This window comes from Bos javanicus, chromosome 29 (assembly GCF_032452875.1).
Source record: "Bos javanicus breed banteng chromosome 29, ARS-OSU_banteng_1.0, whole genome shotgun sequence".
Classification (NCBI taxonomy): Eukaryota; Metazoa; Chordata; class Mammalia; order Artiodactyla; family Bovidae; genus Bos; species Bos javanicus.
This window is the reverse complement of record NC_083896.1, coordinates 14,873,106-14,891,236: the sequence shown is the minus strand read 5'-3', so window position 1 is coordinate 14,891,236 and position 18,131 is coordinate 14,873,106. Positions and strand designations below refer to the sequence as shown.

Below are 18,131 nucleotides of genomic sequence, written 5' to 3'. Positions count from 1 at the left end.
ATACAAATTCCATTAGAACTGAGATGTGTACACTATCTCATCTGAGTTGGAAAGAAAAATTGATGATGACAAGGAGGAAATTCTGCCATTTTGGTTGTAATGAGTGAGCATTCAAATTATTTCATTACAAAAGACTTACTGCACTAGGAGGACTTCCGTTTGACTTTGTGATTCTGAGTTTTTACCTGTAGGAAGTAGCTACACACACACACACACACACACACACACACATCTACATATATATACATAAGTACATATATATACATATCTACATATATGTGAGTAGATGCATATGTACATGTATATGTACATACACACACAGACCATATACACACAAAAGGATGTTCATTATAGCATTATTATAGCATTGTTAATCAAACTGAAAAATTAGAAGCAATCTAACAGTCTAATGATATAATTCTAGTAAATAAATTATGATACACCTTCTCAAAAAAATATGCAGCCAAAAACTGTCAAAAGTATTTGTGACAAGGACTATTTATTATAAAGCTTATTTATGTTTCAAAATGGTTTATATGCGTGTCTCTATAGGAATATGAGTATATGTATATAGGAAAATATAGAATTGTATATAGCTAAATATTAATAGATTTTATCCCTGAGAGTAAGAATATATTAACAGATAATGTTTTTTTTATTCTTGATGTTTTATTTATTCCTATTTTTTAATTTTCTATAATTAAAATGCCTTAAATATGTAATTAAAATGCATAGCAAATATCAGTTTAAATTTTGTAAAAACATTATAAATTAGCACTCAGTCTAATACTACTAACAGTAATGATAGTTAATATTGATTGCTTACAATATGACTTTCACTTCCTTAAGATCTCTACCTAATTTAATTCATATAATCCAAGAAATCTAAGCCAACCATTCAGGCAGGATTTTGTGTATGCCTTCTAAAGAACAAAATCCAGAACCCAGTATCTCTACAACTATTCCTTATTATCAACAATAATAAGGTAAACTACATCACAACTTTCTATTGAAAGATGAAACTGAAGAAAGCATTTTTAAAATAAGTAAGACTATACTAAATTCAGGAATTTATTCAAGTTTATACTTGAAGAAGAATGGCTAAAGGAGACGGGACTCAACATGAGAGAGCCCGTGACAGACTCTTAGGTCTAGAGGTCCCTCCTCAGAGAATTAACCCAACTTTACTGTTTATGGACGAGACAGCCTTTTTCAGAGGGGAAAAGCGGTATGCAAAGGCTTCCAGATATAGAACTAGAACTCAAATCTCTATTCACCGTTTTTAGTTTTTCCACTCTTACCAAATTATTTTCCATAATAGATCTTATTTCTTTATGACTATCCATATTTGGGAAACAATTAGCTAATTTGAATTTTAAGATTACCCCTAAAGCACAAAATTCCTGAAGTGTTCAACCATTTCAAATATTTCATAACTGTTGCCTCAGGATTTAGACTTTTATTCTGGATCAGTTCCCTTTAATCAACATAAAAGAACTTAAATAATGCCAACTTTTTATACCCTTATTCCTGTGAGTTGGGTATCCTTATTCACTAATTTATAGACATGGAGATTAAGGGTAATTTTAAAAAATTATTCAATGACAAGCACATATTAAGTTGCTAAGGTAGATAATATTGGAAGTGAATACCACTTTATTTGAAAACTACTTTTTTCTTTTATAAGACATCCCATCCCCCAGTCAATGGACACTTTGATCCAGGAGAAAAATCACATAAAGAAATGCAAAATTTTAAAAAAGATAAAAGTCTCATCATTGTTAATATCAGGCTAAATTTATAACATTCACTTCTCAAAAATTAGTAGATGAGCTTCCCTGGAGGCACACTGGTAGAAACAGCCACCTGTCAATTCAAGAGATGTGGGTTTGATCCCTGAGCCAGGAAGCTCCCACACGCCATAGGTCAAGTAAGTCCACGTGCCAAAACTACTGAGCCTGTGCTCAAGAGTCCAGGAGCCACAATGACTGAGGCCACATGTCACAACTGCTGAAGCCTGCTCACCCTAGAATCAGGGTTCCACAGCAAGAGAAGCCTGAGCGCCACTGCTACAGAGTAGCCCTTGCTCACTGCAACTAGACAAAAGCCCTCACAGCAACGAAGACTCAGCGCAGCCTAAAAACAAGTAAATAAAAATATTCTAAAGAGGAGTAGATGGAAAAATGAGGAATATATTGAGGTAGACACAAATGTGAAATAGTGTAATGAATGACAGATCAAATATTAGCCTCAAAACTTGATTTATTTTTGCATTTCTTGATAATATAATGCATTTAGAAAGTTCAGACTCACCTTGTTGCAAATAGCAATTACTCCTTAAAGTAATCTGCTTTGCAATTTCAGGGTATTTTCATTCAAATAAAAATGGCAGTAAGAATGGTATCTCTAAGGCTACAAAAATAAGATGAGATGGAGTCCTGTTTTCTTTCATCAGGACTTTCCCATTTACTCTCATGTCTCCGGGGTCTAGCAAATTGTCTGGCAATAGCAGGAGCTAAATAACCATTTGAGGAAGTAAAAAATAATAAATGACCCGTTGAGCCTTGCCCCTGCTCTTATACTTTGATGTTGGGACTTCCCTCTCCTCAGATGATGGGTTAGCTATCAAAAATGCATCAAAAAAGGCTTGTTTTGTGCCCACTATTTCTAGTATGAGAGATTAACAAGCCTATCTGAAAATGATCTGAGAAGTGGGGTTAGATGAGAAGCACAGAGTATATATATTTTCCTCATCCTCTTTTTCCCTCCTCTTTTTTAATTTTAACTTTCTTTAATCTGCTACTTCTTTAAAGATTCTGCATATTGGGAATGGTTAATTTAAGGTTCCTTATGAAAAAGTGGGCTAAAAAGTAGCTGTGAAGAATTCTAAATTTCTTTGTCCACAAATACCCCCTTAAAATAAATACTCCATTCTGTAACAACAGGTGATATAGTGTATGTCCCTAAACAAGTGAACCTTTGCTTTTGGGCACTGATGTGTCTGCATTTTTCTTATATCTTTACTTCACATTGCCTTTCCGTGATTGCATTTCCTACAACTAGATTTGGATATACTGGCTTGACCATGTGGACCTTCGGTTCAGTTCAGTCGCTCAGTCGAGACCGACTCTTTGTGACCCCATGAACCGCAGCAAGCCAGGCCTGCCTGTCTATCACCAACTCACGGAGTTCACCCAAACCCATGTTCATTGAGTCAGTGATGCCATCCAACCATCTCACCCCCTTCTCCTCCTGCCCCCAATCCCTCCCAGTGTCAGGGTCTTTTCAAACGAGTCAGCTTTTCACATCAAATGGCCAAAGTATTGGAGTTTCAGCTTCAATGTCAGTCCTTCCAATGAACACCCAGGACTGATCTGCTTTAGGATGGACTGGTTAGATCTCCTTGCAGTCCAAGGACTCTCAAGAGTCTTCTCCAACACTATAGTTCAAAAGCATCAATTCTTCTGCACTCAGCTTTCTTTATAGTCCAACTCTCACATCGATACATGACCACTGGAAAAACCATAGCCTTGACTAGACAGACCTTTGTTAGCAAAGTAATGTCTCTGCTCTTTAATATGCTGTCTAGGTTGGTCATAACTTTCCTTCTAAGGAGTAAGTGTCTTTTAATTTCATGGCTGCAGTCACCATCTGCAGTGATCTGGGAGCCCCCCAAAATAAACTCTGCCAATGTTTCCAGTGTTTCCCCATCTATTTGCCATGAAGTGATGAGATCCGATGCCATGATCTTCATTTTCTGAATGTTGAGCTTTAAGCCAACTTTTTCACTCTCCTCTTTCACCTTCATCAAGAGGCTCTTTAGTTCTTCTTCACTTTCTGCCATAAGGGTGGTGTCATCTGCATATCTGAGGTTATTGATATTTCTCCCAACAATCTTGATTCCAGCTTGTGTTTCTTCCAGCCCACCGTTTCTCATGATGTACTCTGCATATAAGTTAAATAAGCAGGGGGACAATATACAGCCTTGACGAACTCCTTTTCCTATTTGGAACCAGTCTGTTGTTCCATGTCCAGTTCTAACTGTTGCTTCCTGACCTGCACACAAATTTCTCAAGAGGCAGGTCAGGTGGTCTGGTATTCCCATCTCTTTCAGAATTTTCCCCAGTTTCTTGTGATCCACAGTCAAAGGCTTTGTCATAGTCAATAAAGCAGAAATAGATGTTTTTCTGTGTGGACCTTAGCAGTAAATTTTCTCCATGGACACAAAGTTTATCATGCTAGGTATCAGAATTCTAACAGAATTTCCCATTTGAAAATAGTTTTCCTTCCTGCTAGGTTTGCTAACCTAAAACCTCTCTGCTGATATCCCCCTTACGTGAACCCCTTGATTCCCATACTTTGAAAAATGGGTCAGAGAAGACTTGCTCTGTACCCACTATTTCTAGTATAAGGGATTAGCAAGCCTATCTGAAAATGATCAGAGAAGTGCAATTAGAGAAGAACAGAGTATATTTTCTTCAGAATCTTTTGGTGTATGATTATGTGCAGGTGTATATGTTTATGTACATATACCTCCAGCTCTACCAGCTTAATACCTTTTGTGACAGTGGGCATAATACTTAAACCTCTAAATCTTCACTTGCTATTAGCTAAAAGTTAATAAATGCAACATATTTAATCAGCTGTTAACAGAAATTGACATAAACATTTACATGTCTATTTTGCCTACTATGTTAGGCATTTTTATCCAAGAAATGCTAGTTTTTGTATCTCTAGTCCTAGGTATCCAGTAAATGTTTAGTATCAGTAGGTACTAAATAAAAGGAAAAAAAATAGATTATCTTCCAAATCATACAAATAGGACAATATTGAGTATTATATCATCCCTAAAGTCATTTATAGTTTTCAAGGTATACAGTATTTGGAACCAAGGATGTATTTACTATAGTTAGAATTATAAAATATAAAGATTATATAATTGTAAATGAGATTTAAAGCACAACTAGAATATTTCATCTTGATTACCTTTATTTGGTTATTTACCATAGCAGTCCTTTTCAAATATTCATAGAAAATGGCATTATATTGTTATAACAACAAAACACTCAATATCAATCAAACCAGCTTCCAAAGGACTAACATACACATCAATTTACTGAATATTTAAAATATCTCCCTGTGTGACAAATGAGGAACAAGTAAAGTCACCATTAACTGAAATATAATAATAAATTGTATCCTCAACAGAATCAAATCCATCCTACATTCTCACTGATAAACATTTATTTAAAGTAGTTTTAAAAGTCCTGGTTTTATAAGGATATATGCATTTTTCTCGTATTGGATTATAGCAAATCCATGCATTTTCAGCCTGCTATGCAAAAAGGTACATGTGCTTTTCACTCTCAAGTCCAAAGAAACTAAATTTATCTGCCCTACTTGTTTCATTTATACCACATACATTATTATATTCTAAGGTGACGGCTAATAAGCTTTTCTCAAAGGTACTTTTTAAAAAATGGATTTGTTTTTTTCTTTCTCCAGATAAAGTATACTCCAGTAAAGAAATGGAATTTATCCAAGTATTTAGTGCATAACTGCTGTGTGACAGGGACCTTCAAAGAGTCTCAGGATAGGAAGAAAACGCTTTTGTAGATTGATAATTAAAAAAAATAAGTTATTGAGCACTTTCTATACACAATATTAAGTGTAATAATATGGTATATAAAAACATGTTAAGAAGCAGCAGAAGATAAAATAAACAGCTGCTTATTTGCTTGTGACAGGTGACAGCGGGTCTGCACAGTACGGAGCAGACAAAACTGCTCACTGCGCCTTGCCCCAGGGCAAGTGCATGACCATGCTGCATCACATTCGGAGCAGTGGCAGGGGGGACCTCATCACTAAGACCAAGAAAGAGGGAGCTGGACAGCAGCTTTCTCACTGCCTGTAGATCATTTGGAGAAGGCAATGGCAACACACTCCAGTACTCTTGCCTGGAAAAATCCCATGGACGGAAGAGCCTGGTGGGCTGCAGTCCATGGGGTCACTAAGAGTCGGGCACGGCTGAATGACTTCACTTTCACTTTTCACTTTCATGCAATAGAGAGGGAAATGGCAACCCACTCCAGTGTTCTTGCCTGGAGAATCCCAGGGACGGGGGAGCCTGGTGGGCCGCCGTCTATGAGGTCGCACAGAGTCGGACATGACTGAAGCGACTTAGCAGCAGCAGCAGTAGATCATTTATTTACACAACTTACTAGACTGGTTGGGGCATCCCTGGTGGCTCAGATGGTAAAGCATCTGCCTACAATGCAGGAGACCCGGCTTTGATCCCTGGGTCAGGAAGGTCCCCTGGAGAAGGAAATGGCAACCCACTCTTGTACTCTTGCCTGGAAAATCCCATGGACAGAGGAGTGTGGTGGGCCACAGTCCATGGGGTCACAAAGAGTTGGACACAACTGAGCAACTCCACTTTACTTTGCTTTTACTTTACTGGACTGGTTCTCTGGTCTCAGGGTTTCCCTGGTGGCTCAGCAGTAAAGAATCCACCGGCCAATTCAAGAGACAAGGTTCAATCCCTGGTCCAGGAAGATCCCTTAGAGAAGGAAACAGCAACTCACTCTGGTATTCTTCCTTGGAAAATCCCATGGACGAGGAGCCTGGTGGGCTACAGTTCATGGGGTCCCAAAAGAGTCATGACTTAGTGACTGAACAACAATAACAACATATCAGGTCTAAACAAGTCTTCAAGCCAATTTAGAATTTAGGTGCTTCTATCAATGAAAATTTCTTCAGTCTGAAGTCAACTCCTTGTTTTTCATAAGACATGAAGAAATGTGCTATATTCCAAATTCAGTCAAGCCTAAAACTTGATTTTCTGTGCTTACTTTGTTCCTGAAGCCACCAAAATAGTTAGATCTAGAATCAGATGTTTTCACTGCCATGACAGTCAAACAGGACTCATTTATAATCTATTTGTCTGCTTTGCAGTCAAGTGTGCAAATATATGTTCTTATAGCATATTTAGACCTGTGGTAAAATCACCTCAGTAATAATTCACTGATGCAGTTAGGTAGACATTGACACAACTATGAAAACTTGAAGATATTAATTTAAGAAATATTGTTTCAAGGACCTCCCCAGTGCTGTAGTGGTTGAGACCCTAGCACACCAGGCATGGGTTCTTTCTTTGTTGAGGGAAATAAAGCCCCACATGCTGCATGCCACAGTCAAAACAAAACAAAAAAAAAGAAAGAAAAATATTATTTCAAAATGTAAAACATGTTTAATATCTGATTATAATGTTTATCTATGTATAATTAACAGAAGCAGAGATTTTAAGAAGAGATGGCAAGAATACACAGAAGAACTATACAAAAAAGATCTTCATGACCCAGATAACCATGATGGTGTGATCACTCACCTAGAGCCAGACATCCTGGAATGCCAAGTGAAGTGGGCCTTAGGAAGCATCACTATGAACAAAGCTAGTGAAGGTGATGGAATTCCAGCTGAGCCATTTCAAATATTAACAGATGATGCTTTGAAAGTGCTGCACTCAATATGCCAGCAAATTTGGAAAACTCAGCAGTGGCCACAGGACTGGAAAAGGTCAGTTTTCATTCCAATCCCAAAGAAAGGCAATGCCAAAGAATGCTCAAACTACCTCACAACTGCACTCATCTCACATGCTAGTAAAGCAATGCTCAAAATTCTCCAAGCCAGGCTTCAACAGTACATGAACCATGAACTTCCAGATATTCAAGCTGGATTTAGGAAAGGCAGAGGAACCAGAGATCATTGCCAACATCCGCTGGATCACCGAAAAAGCAAGAGTTCCAGAAAAATATCTGCTTCTGCTTTACTGACTATGGCAAAGCCTTTGAGTGTGTGGATCACAATAAACTGTGGAAAGTTCTTAAACAGATGGGAATACCAGACCGCCTGACCTGCGTCTTGAGGAATCTGTATGCAGGTCAGGAAGCAACAGTTAGAACTGGGCATGGAACAACAGACTGGTTCCAAATTGGGAAAGGAGTACGTCAAGGCTGTATATTGTCACCTTGCTTATTTAACTTATATACAGAATACATCATGCTAAATGCTGGGCTGGATGAAGCACAAGCTGGAATCAAGACTGCCAGGAGAAATAGCAATAAGTTCATATATGCAGAATATACCACCCTTATAGCAGAAAGTGAAGAAGAACTAAAAAGCCTCTTGATGAAAGTAAAAGAGGAGAGTGAAAAAGTTGTCTTAAAACTCAACATTGAGAAAACTAAGTTCATGGCATCTGGTTTCATCACTTCATGGCAAATAGATGGAGAAACAATGGAAACAGTGACAGACTATTTTTTTTGCCCTCCAAAATCAGTGTAGATGGTGATTGCAGCCATGAAATTAAAAGTTGCTTGCTCCTCAGAAGAAAAGTTATGACCAATCTATTCAGCTTATTAAAAAGCAGAGACATTACTTTGCCGACAAAGGTCCGTCCAGTCAAAGCTATGATTTTTCCAGTAGTTATGTATGGATGTGAGAATTAGACTATAAAGAAAGCTGAGTGCTAAAGAATTGGTGCTTTTGAACTGTGGTGTTGGAGAAGACTCCTGAGAGTCCCTTGGACTGCAAGGAGATCCAACCAGTCCATACTAAAGGAAATCAGTTCTGAATATTCATTGGAAGGACTGATGCTAAAGCTAAAACTCCAATACTTCGCCCACCTGATGCGAACTGACTCATTTGAAAAGACCCTGTTATTGGGAAAGATTGAAGGCAGGAGGAGAAGGGGATGACAGAGGATGAGATGGTTGTATGGCGTCACCAACTCAATGGACATGAGTCTGAGTAAACTCCAGGAGTTGGTGATGGACAGGGAAGCCTAGAGTACTGCAATCCATGGGGTCACAAAGAGTTGGACACAGCTGAGTGACTGAACTGAACTGATATATAATTTTATTTTTATAAAAGACAAAGTATACTCATTAATTATAATTTATACATATATAAAAACTATTATTTAGTATGCTATAGTCAATGGACACTCACAATAAAAATTTATTTTTAAAGGTTTAAAAAGTTAAGTATATAGGTTGCCAGTGATTCAAATAGATCACTGGACTTGAAAATAGTGGCAAACACTTGAAATAGGGAAGCTCAGAAATGTTGTTTCATTACTTTGACTTGTAGAAACTTCTTATAACTTCAGTTTTACAATTCAGCATTTTGAAGTCTCCCAGTTATAATAAATCATAAAATCCCTCAGTTATAATAAATAGTAAGTATTCTCTGATAAGGAACTGTGGTAAGTCTAAATTTAAAAAATGAATGGCATATGATATAATCAAAGACAATTGACAAACATGGTATGGAGCAGCTATTTAGAGTTCAAAGTCTCTTTCAGTATGTCTTTGCATGAGAAGTAGAAAGCAGTCAAAAACCTCAACATATTTTTCCTCAATTTTTCCCCAATGCATTATCAATATAGATTTTAAAGCTGATATGTAGTTTAAAAAGGTTTAATTATATGTCAATATAAAGAGGTTTGGAGAAGGCAATGGCACCACACTCCAGTACTCTTGCCTGGAAAATCTCATGGACGGAGGAGCCTGGAAGGCTGAAGTCCATGGGGTTACTGAGGGTCGGACACAGCTGAGCGACTTCACTTTCACTTTTCACTTTCATGCATTGGAGAAGGAAATGGCAACCCACTCCAGTGTTCTTGCCTGGAGAATCCCAGGGACGGGGGAGCCTGGTGGGCTGCCGTCTATGGGGTCGCACAGAGTCAGACACGACTGAAGTGACTTAGCAGTAGCAGTAGCAGTATAAAGAGGTTAAGTTAAAATACCTTTAATTTTAGGATTAAAGGAATTTACCAATAAAGGTTTTTTTATTCCTTATTTTAAGAACTATTTTTTGAGAGACTACTATATGCTGACTATTGTTCCAGGCACCAGGAATACACATGTGAACAAGTTAGAGCCTGCATTCTCATGAAGCAGTTAAGCAATTATTATACAAATAAGTAATGTAATTTATAATTATAAAACTTCTTCACTTTTGACATATTTGTTGAGCACCTTCTATATGCTAGGGGCACTAGTGAGTGCTTGAGATTTATCAATGAACAAAAACAAAAGCTGCCTTCAAGAGCTGTGCATATTGATTCGATGAAGAAAATAAAGTATAACGACATGGGACTAAGATCCTTTTTCTAAGAGAGCTGAGACAAGGAGAATCTGAGGAAGTGGTATTTTTTTTTAATTTTTAAAAATATAAATTTATTTATTTTAATTGGAGGTTAATTACTTTACAATATTATATTGGTTTTGCCATACATCAACATGAATCCGCCACAGGTATATATGTGTTCCCCATCCCAAACTTTAATAAGAGACTAGAATGACATGAAGGAGTGAGACCTGTGAGAATCTAGGGAGATAGAATTCCAGGCAGAGAATGCAACAGGTATAAAGGCTTTTGAAACCGACAAGGGCTTGGTGTGTGCTAGGAACAGCAAGAGCCTTATCGCTGGAGCACAGTGGCCCGAGAGGGAGTGGCATGAGGTGAGATCAGGGAGATTGGTCCAAAAATGAGATCCTGATTTTGATCCAAGTGTGCCGGGAAGTCATTAACAGGTTTGAACCTCCTGAGTAAAGTGATCAAATTTACCTTTTTAAAAGAGGTCTCTCAGTTACAAATGTAACAAATGCACTGCTGTGGTTTTGATGTTGATAGCTGGGGTGCTTTGCATGTGTGGGGAACTCTGCCCCTTCTACTCAATTTTGTTATGAACTCTAAAGGCAGCATAGGCAACAACAAAAAATTGCATTTTTTAATCAGTTATAAAATAACCAGTAAGTGTTACTGATATCTCTTCCTGATACCTAATCAGGTATTCTTCCTTATTTCCCAATAATGTTGATACAATGAACATATTCGAAACAAAAATGGTAACACCGCACAGAATAAAATTGATTAGTGGAAAAGAAGAAAAAAAGCCCCCCAGTAACATGGAGGATAGACAAGGAAAAAATGTTAATGGCTTGGAATAGAGCAATGACAATGGATCTGGCAAGAACTGATCAAATCTGAGTACGTTTTGAAGTTAGAACAAAAAACTGATTTGTTGATAGATTGACTCACCATTGGTTGTGAGGGAAAGCAAAGATAGAAAGATGTCTCCTAGGTTTCTGGAATGAGCAACTGGGCAAACCAAGATGCCACCTACAGAGACAGATGAAAGTGCCATAGTGATGATGGGCAGGTAAACACGAGTTCTTTCTGAACATGAAAAAGTAACAAAGCCTATTATATATTGCTATGTTAAGGAGTCAGTGATATGCTAAGTGTGTGGCTTTAGTGAGAATTTGGGGCTGGAGATAATTTGGGGGTCGTTAAAATTTAGATAAAAGTGAAAACTATAAAATTGGGGGGAAATTGGCTAAAAAGAGAGGAAAAATTGAAAAGAGCCAAAAACTGAATCTTCAAACACTTCAAAATTTAAAATTGGAAAAAAGAGGAGCCAACAAAGGGACTTTGGAAAGAGCAGTCGATGTTTAAGTGAGCTCTGAAGTGTTAGCAGTGGCAGGAAAAAGAGGAGACTCTGGGAAAGAGGAGACATAGGAAAGTGCTCAAAGCTGAAAAAAGCATGATCCAGTGGAGAATGAAAAACAGTTTCTCTGTTGTAGGAAAGCAGAATACAAAGGGGAAAAAGGTTAGAATTGACCCTGGAAAGGGAGGGAATAGCTGTCTATCCTGGAGGTTGTTATGATAATCAAAGAAAAAGATGGTAGTGGCCTGCTTCAGGGTGGTGGGGGAGGAATGGAGCACGCCAGATAAACCAGGGAAATGTGTAGGAGGCGTGCGTTGCAGGCCTGCCCAGTTACTCAGCCGTGTCTGACTCTCTGGAATGGGTTGCCATTTCCTTCTACAGGGGCTCTTTCTGATCCAGGGATCAAACCTGCATCTCCTAAATTGACAGGTGGATTCTGTACAACTGAGGCACCTGGAAAGTCCTTATATGAGGCAGGAGTGTCCAAATTGCATGATGTTTTGACATTGAAATGGAAACAAGGAAACTCTGGTTTCAGGCCAATCTATTGACCTTCCTTTTAAACATTTTATAATATGTAGCTGTTGAAAAAATAGGGGAAAAATATATAACCCCACTAACAGAAATACTGGCTTCCCTTGTAGCTCAGTCAGTAAAGAATCTGTCTGCAATGCAGGAGGTCCGGGCTCGATTTCTGTGTTGGGAAGAGCCTCTGGAGAAGGAAATGGCAACCCACTCCAGTATTCTTGCCTGGAAAATCCCATGGACAGAGGAGCCTGGTAGGTTGCAAAGGGGGTAGTTAAAGGGTTGGACATGACTTAGCAACTTAACCACCGTGACAGAAATACTATTTTCTTTTCACATTTTAACAGTATTCTTGAATATAATGTTGAAATGTGGCAATCCTAATAAACATGCACATCTCCATAAACACTTCTATGCTGCCTCACAGTATCTACAGATACCATTTAAATGAAAGCATATTGTATCATAGACTACAAATAATTTAATTTACTCTGTCTCCATTTTTGAACACTTACTACTTCCACTATCTAACCATTGTCACTAGCACTACACGCTCATGAACATGGACTTGCCTTACTTTTGAATTATTTGTTCAGGGTATAATTGAAGATGCTGTAAATACACAAATATTACCAACTGCTTTTTTAAAGTTTTACCAGTAGACAATTCTCTCAGGAATATATCCATGTACCACATTCAACACAATCTAAATAGAACTGAATATTTTTCTTAAAAATATCTTCTGACTAAATGTGTGATTTCAGTTTTCCTGTTAATTTGATTAGTATGGTTCATTTCTAGCAAGATGAGCTGTTTATCTAACTAAACACTCCCCTTATTGCTAAGCATTTATATTAAGGCTTTTAACTCAAAGTGTGTTTTTGTTCAGCTAGTTGTACAGGTTTTTATATAACAAAGTCATTAATCATTATGAGTTCCTCTGAAAAATGTTCAGTATACTTCAAATGAAAAAAAAAAAACAAACAGAATCAGGCATAAGATGAAGGTTTGTACCCTGGTTTCAATATGTTTTGCTAGTTAGATTAGAACCCTGACTCTCTGGCTTATGAACTTTGCTTGGGTTTAATCCTTTCCCTTCCCAGTATGTCACAGTGTAATTTTGAGGGTTCAGGTAAGCTAATATATGTGTGAAGTTTGTTTTAAAAGAAAATAAATTGGTGATATTACTATTTGAGCATTTCAGTTGGGTGCTTGAGGGAAGGAAACACTGAATAATTTTTGACATCATTGAAGCTCTTGCAGCCTGTGGCTGTCTCTTCTGCTTATACATCAGGTCAGTCTTGCTCCCAGGGAAGAGAACAATCCAGGGGATGTGGATTCTATTAAATGAATATGTGTATAAATATTTAATTTTAATTATCAACTTAGTCAACTCTAGGAACAACATAAAAAATAAAATCATGAAGCTTAGAAATTATATTAAAAATTCCTGATGGGTGTGGTGCACATTTTAGACTTTTATAGAGTCTGATATAATAAGAGGAGAGAGAACCAATAAATGTTCTCATCACTAAAACATTCAGTTTGTAAATGATATTTATTATCTTTAATTTCACTTTAATAATGAAGTAACTATGTAGTAATTTTTATGCCAGACTAATAACTTATGATGGCCAAATTGGGCTGTCATGCCTTTAATTATGGTTTAAAAAATAATATAAAAGATGGTAAAATTTGTATTTGCTTAAAGACTCAAGAGTCTAGGTAATTTAATAAGATAAATTATAAATTAAATTAATAGTTTATGACTTAGTCGATGATAATATAACCAATATAGCAACATACTGAATTTCATAGGGGGGAAAAAAGAAACTTTTCTTCACTAATAGGTATTTATAATGCATGTGTTCATGTTCTTGCCTAAATATTTAAAACATTAAAATTACAGACAGGAATTGAACTGGGGTCTCCTGCATTGCAGGCAGATTCTTTACCAGCTGAACTTCCAGGGAAACCCAAAATTAAAGAAGGTTTACTGAGATTAATACACAGAGGTATAATTACCTTTCTATCTTTTAAGATGATGTCTTTCTTCTCAATTTGTCCAAAGCAGATGCTGAATTCATCCAAATTATATACTGAGAAGTAACTTTTGCCAAAGCACAGGAAAATCCTTTTCTTATGGCTTTCCTTTCACTGCATCTTCAGTCCTCTGAACTCATTTTTTATCCCTTGCTCCTCCCGTATGCAATGGCTCATTCTAAAAACTGGCATGGCCAAGCAAATACTTATAGTTACTTTTGCAATCTTAAAAAATTTCCAGTAACTATTATAAACTTAAAAACACATTTAGGGAAACATAAAGTCTGCTGTTATCTGTTTTTCATTAAAAAAATAAACATTAGGTCCACATTGGGCTTACCAGGTGGAGCTAATGGTAAAGAACTCGCCTGGTAATGCTGGAGAGATCAGGGACCCGGGTTCAATCCCTAGGTTGGGAAGATCCCTTGGAGGAGGGCATGGCAACCCACTCCACTATTCTTGTCTGGAGAATCCCCTGGACAGAGGAGCCTGGCCGGCTCCAGTCCATGGGGTCACAAAGAGTGGGACATGACCGAATGACTTAGCACCTACATGCAGACACTGGGCAGTTGTTTCCATTAGTCCGTTCATCTATTTTATGCTATGGAAGTGACTCAAAGACTGTCTTTTGCTGTGATCTTGGAAAACTTACCTGACAAATTTAGACTAAACATCACCTCTACAGCAGGAACTGTAATGGCTCACAACTGTACTGAGAATATCATCATCCTTATGGACTGCCTACAGGTTCATCTCCTTATAAATCTTGCCATCCTCTAAAACTTGTCATGAGCACTCATCTCTCTTAACCACAAGCTTCTGTCCAATTTGTGAACATATCACTCATGTGTTCTATAATCTGTACTCGTGGTAGTTCAAAGTTCATAGTAAAACCACTATCACAGGGTGTACAAGGGGAATTCCTTCTGCTCATTCTTAATTGTGAGTTTGAAATGGACATATGTAAGAGCAGAAGGCATCATCTTCCTTGAAGAAATCTGCTGTGAAGAGGACCTACTTCAATTAATGACACCACTGTCTACACAGGGATCTGCAACCTGGGTATCAGCCTCCCCTCCTTCCCCTCCTTGCCGTTTTTATACCCAAACTATTCCTTGGATGACTTTATTCTCATTGTCTTCTGCCACTTTTCTAGCTGAATCTCAACCACAGCTCATAAGCATTAGTGAAATCAGCTTCCAGCTTGTCATCCTGCCTTAATCTTGTCCGTGTCAAATTTATATTCTGCCAAAATGAGTTATATCTTTTATTCTTTCATTAAGTATTTCAAGGTTTTCAAGATTTTATGACATTGTTGCCAACGTCCATGTACTCATCACTCAAGCATTCTAATTTACGGCATCAGGTGATTTAAAGTCATAGCTATTACTTATAAAGCATTTTTATGCCAGTAATAGAAATGCTTTAGCATGCTCACGAGCAAAAGGGATTTTATTGCCTCTGTATTAGCCCTCGCAAGATGGCAAAACATAATACCACAACCCTTTTCCTCACTCAACTGTGGTTTTGAGCCCTATTCTTATTGACAAATGTTCTTTAGCTCATTTACTTTGTCAGTGACTCTCATTCTCCTCATTCTGTCATTTCCCCCTTACACAGTTACATTTCACCAACCAGCATTGCCATCACACAGTTGAATCCATGCTCAACCTCCTTCCTCTTCTTCTACTTAATTGCACTAGTCTGTCATAACCTCAGCGTTTGTTCTGTCCATCCCTCGCTCTATTCTCTGCAAATATCTGCACTGATGAAATGGTTTTAGATTGTATACTTGCTCTCAGTTTATTATTACTATAATTCAATATACATTCTAGCAAAGTAATGCTCAAAATTCTCCAAGCCAGGCTTCAAGAGTACATGAACTGAAAACTTCTGGATATTCAAGCTGGATTTAGAAAAGGTAGAGGAACCAGAGATCAAATTGCCAAAATCCGTTGGATCATCAAAAAAGCAAGAGAGTTCAGAAAAACATCTACTTCTGCTTTATCGACTACGCCAAAGCCTTTGAATGTGTGGATTACAACAAACTGTGGAAAGTTCTTAAACAGATGGGAATACCATACCACCTTACCTTCCTCCTAAGAAATCTGTAGGCAGGTCAAGAAGCAACAGTTAGAACCAGACATGGAACAGTGGACTGGTTCCAAACTGGGAAAGGAGAAGGTCAAGGCTGTATATTGTCACTCTGCTTATTTAACTTCTATGCAGAGTACATCACACAAAATACTGGGCTGGATGAAGCACAAGCTGGAATCAAGATTACTTGGAGAAATAGCAATAACCTCAGATATGCAGATGACACCACCCTTACGGCAGAAAGCAAAGAGGAATTGAGGAACCTCTTGATGAAAGTGAAAGAGGAAAGTGGAAAATCTGGCTGAAAATTCAACATTCAAAAGACTAAGATCATGGCATCTGGTCCCATCACTTCATAGCAAATAGATGGGGAAACAATGGAAACAGTAACAGACTATTTTCTTGGGCTCCAAAATCAGTGCATGTGGTGACTGCAGCCATGAAATTAAAAGATGCTTGCTCCTTGGAAGAAAAGCTATGACAAACCTAGACAGCATATTAAAAAGCAGAGACATTACTTTGCTGACAAAGGTCTGTCTAGTTAAAGCTGTGGTTTTTCCAGTGGTCATGTATGGATTGAGAGTTTGTCTATAAAGAAAGCTGAGCACCAAAGAATTGATGCTTTTGAACTTGTTTTTGGGAAGACTCCTGAGAGTCACTTGGACTGCAAGAAGACCAAACCTGTCAATCCTAAAGGAAATCAGTCCTAAGTATTCATTGGAAGGACTGATGCTGAAGCTGAAACTCCAATACTTTGGCCACCTCATGCGAAGAACTAACTCATTGGAAAAGACCCTGAATTTGAGAAAGATTGAAGGTAGGAGAAGAAGGGTACGACAGAGGATGAAACAGTTGGATGGCATCACCGACTTGATGGACATGAGTTTGAACAAGCTCTGGGAGTTGGTGATGGACAGAGAAGGCTGGTGTGCTGCGGTCATGGGGTCACAGAGTTGGACACAACTGAGAGACTGAACTGAAGTTGAAAAATGTAATATAAGTTTTCAATATAAGTTGAAAAATGTAATATAAGTTTTCAATATAAGTTGAAAAATGTAAATTTATTACTTCAAGTAAACAATTATTTCAAGCTAACAATCCTATTAGTGTTCCTATTCCATTCACTCTCCTTGCTATTCTATGACTCTTTAGAACTTGCCTGTCTTTTCCCAAACTTCGAATAACTTAATTCTCAGCTCACGATGATTCTTCCTATTTCCCTGAGAAAATGAGAGCAATTACAACGAGAATTCCCCCACAATCCTATTATAAAATCTGCCCACGTGCTTCCATATATACCACAGTATCGTCTCTACCTCCTTTCCTGGGAAATAAACCCAGTGCCTTTCTTTCTAAGGCCGCCTTTCCACAGACATTCAGCTTCAACCTAGGACACCACACAAGCAATTCTTTCTCTCCTGCTTGTTACACGTTCTCTTTCTATGTAATCATTTCTTGTATTAATACAAACATACTATAATTTAAAAAAGTTACCAAGCGGTCTCGAGCTCACATTTTTCTTCATTCACTATCCTACTAACTCATTCTCTTAACAAATAATCTTGTTTCTTTTTTCTTCTCCTTTAATTTTCTCTTGAACTTACACCAATCGGATTTTTACCCATAACACTTGTGCCCAATTCTACTCCTATCAAGATTCCCAATAATTAATTACTGTAGATCAAAGGCCAATGTTCAGTCCTTTTCTTATAAAAGCTTTCTACAGCTTGGCACAGTTGATCACTCTTCTTGAATTTCCTAGTTATCCAGTGTGGCTGATTTTATTTTTAGGGAAATAAGATTGCCTCTTTCGTGCATTACATGTTCCTACACTCAGTCCTCATTTTTATTCAGCTGTTAATTTTAAAATATTTTATAGGGTTTTGAAAAATCTCCTATAGATTGCAAATATAATTCTGGAATCAGTTCCTCCTTTTCTAAAAATACTATT

At 37.6% G+C, this 18,131-nt stretch overlaps 1 long non-coding RNA gene across 3 annotated transcripts in view; it reads right to left on the bottom strand.

Moving 5' to 3' along the window:
* LOC133241074 (uncharacterized) overlaps positions 1-18,131 on the bottom strand; it is a 1,297,712-nt gene that overhangs the window by 1,110,043 nt on the left and 169,538 nt on the right. For 2 of the 3 annotated variants that reach the window (XR_009734505.1, XR_009734504.1), the window contains exon 2: positions 11,107-11,187. The exons of the other annotated variant lie outside the window; for it this stretch is intronic. This is a non-coding gene — a long non-coding RNA (uncharacterized LOC133241074). The remainder of the gene's footprint in view (positions 1-11,106; positions 11,188-18,131) is intronic. 3 annotated transcript variants of the gene reach the window in all.